Source organism: Acomys russatus, chromosome 14, assembly GCF_903995435.1.
Source record: "Acomys russatus chromosome 14, mAcoRus1.1, whole genome shotgun sequence".
NCBI lineage: Eukaryota > Metazoa > Chordata > Mammalia > Rodentia > Muridae > Acomys > Acomys russatus.
The window spans coordinates 56143565-56146542 of record NC_067150.1 but is presented as its reverse complement, the minus strand read 5'-3'; positions in this window follow the sequence as shown (position 1 = coordinate 56146542).

The following is a 2978-nucleotide window of genomic DNA, read 5'->3' as shown; positions in this document are numbered from 1 at the left end:
TGAGAAACAATGGTGTGTAATTTGCCTTGAATTGTAGGCAGAGATTTGAGAAAGAAAACTATTTTTAGGGCTATTTAAAAATATGTACAGCTGGGCGTGGTGGCGCACGCCTTTAATCCCAGCACTCGGGAGGAAGAGGCAGGCGGATTGCTGTGAGTTCGAGGCCAGCCTGGTCTACAAAGTGAGTCCAGGACAGCCAAGGCTACACAGAGAAACCCTGTCTCAAAAAGCCAAACCAAACCAAACCAAAAATATGTACTTACTGAAAAATCCACATTCATTTTGTCTCTATCAGTGGTCACTTCTAAGGGGCACATAGCTGCCCCGCTGCACCTTAGTCTTTTCTTACTCAGGAGCGACAACTGTCACTAAAGAGTCAAAGGGATGTATTTGCTGAGGGCCAAATCTGGCTTACAATTAAGAGATCTAGGGCTCAGTGCTGTGCTTGCAGGCCAACCTAGATAGGACCGGAAGGCAGGCAGACTAGTCTTTTGTGGAGTTTATCAGTGGATCGTAAGACAGTTTACAAAGGAGAATTTTCAAAAGTGCTTAGCACAGTGATGAGACTGTGAGAAAGAAAAGAGTACTACTTGCAACGCAGACCAGGCTGGCCTTGAATTTTGACATCTACCTGCCCCTTCTTCCTGAGTGCTGGGATTAAAGGCATGGTCACTCTACCTGGCTGAGTATCTATTTTTAAGGTCATAAAGGAAACTTAAGAAAAGTCATGGTTAACTATTTCCTATGAGACTTCCTATGCTTGCACACCCCTGGCATCAAGCTGAGGAGAATGGTAGAAGTAAGTTTTTATGTCATTGGTTTCAGAGCACAGGGAGCTTAAGTGTCTGCAGATTATGAGTTTCTTACTACCTGCCATGCAGACCAGGCTGGCCTTGAGTTTACAGACATCTACCAGGCCCTGTCTTCTGTGTGCTGGAGTACTTAGCTTGAGTCATGAACACCAGGAATGATGTGGTGGAAGACAGGACAGAAGTGAAGTAAAAGCCACAGCTCATCCTGGTGTTGGAGGGTGAAGGTATTTAAGAATATGAATATATATATATATATATATATTTTTTTTTTTTTTTGAGACAGGGTTTCTCTGTGTAGTCCTGGCTGTCCTAGACTCATTCTGTAGACCAGGCTGGTCTTGAACTCACAGTGATCCGCCTGCATCTGCCTCTCAAATGCTGGGATTACAGGCATGTGCCACCATGTCCAGCTAAGAATTTATCTTTTAAGATGGGCTGTACTTCAAAATCCTTGTATTTGGGCCACAGCTGAACAGGAAAGAACAAGCCTGTGGGAAGGAGAGGCTAATACTAAAAGTCTGAGTACCACCCTGTTGTCAGCAGCCAGCTTTTGCTTGCCTCTAGGATGTCACCTTGCCAACAGCCAGAGGTCTAATGCTTACGAGGCTGGCTGGCGCACAGTGGGATATGCCACAATTATAAAACCATGTGATGACTAAAACTAACGGAGCTATCATGCATCCCTTCCCCAAACAGTGGAACCTTCTGGCATTTCCTTTGCCCACAAAGAAGCTGCAGTCACTTTATGTTGTGACAGGAAGACAAGGATAAAAAGGAAAGCTGGGTTTTGGCAGATGAGTAGAGTCAGGGGCATAGAAACCGCGTATAGCTTTAGTATGTTCTTTTACTCACACACACACGTGTGTGTGTAAGTGTATGTCACATGTATGTGGGTGCCTGTAAAAATCATAAAAGGGCTCAGTCCCTTAGCAGCTGGAGTTATAGGCAGTTGCAAGCCTCCTGCTAAGGGTGCTGGGAACTGAGTTTGAGGCATCTAGAAAAGCAGCAAGTGCTCTTAACCACTGAGCCAGCTTCCAGTCTCTAAACATTGAAGGTTTTTCCTCCCCCCACGAGAATATATATATTTTAAATCCTAGAGATTAAACCCAGGACCCCTATAATGCTAGGCCAGTGGTTCTCCACATTTCTAATGCGGAAACCCTTTAATACAGTTCCTCTTGTGGGTTAACCACCAAACATAAAATTATTTTCTTTTTCTTTTTTTTTTTGAGACAGGGTTTCTCTGTGTAGCCTTGACTATCCTGGACTCACTTTCTAGACCAGGCTGGCCTCGAACTCACAGTGATCCGCCTGCCTCTGCCTCCCGAGTGCTGGGATTAAAGGCGTGTGCCACCACCACCCGGCGTCATAAAATTATTTTCATTGTTATTTCATAACTGTAGTTTTGCTACTGCTATGAATTGGAAGTAGCTGTGTTTTCCCACAGGGTCTTAGGTGACCCCTGTGAAAAGTTTGTTTGACCCATAAAGGGGGCATGACCCATAGGTTGAGAACTACTGTGCTAGGCAAAGGTAGCACCACTGGGTTGTAGCTCTTAGGATGTTGTGTGTAGGCATACATGATTACATGTATGCCAACGTGTGTGTTGTGTGTGTGTGTGTGTGTGTGTGTGTGTGTGTGTGTGTGTGTGTGTTTACACTCACACATGTTCATGCACCAACAGAAGTCAGAAGAGGGTGCTGGATCTCCTGGAGCTAGAGTGGGTGCCACTGATGTGGACACTGGGATTTGCACTTATGTCTTCCAGCAGGGCAGAGGCCCTCTTTACTGCAGATCCACCTCTCAAGGCCAATTTGTGTAACTTCTAAAAGAACCAATTCAACTTGTGATGCATATCTATAGCCCATTTATAAAGGCATGCCTTAAAAAAAAACAAAAGATAACCTGGTATGCTAACACGCCAAGACGACGTTGAGATGGTCCCTTCATTTGCTAGCAAATGATGCAGAATTACCCGAAGCAGATCCTACCTAGTTCTCTGAGTCTAGAAGTCTGAGCTGTCACAGGTGGGCGTGTGGACAGGCAATGATGGCTGCAGGGTGTCCTCTCCCTCCACCTGTAGCTGCAGTTCCTCGATGTCCTAGCAGGAGATATGGGCCAGAATTCTAAAAATATGAAGGGCTTCCTGATGAGATGCATTAACAT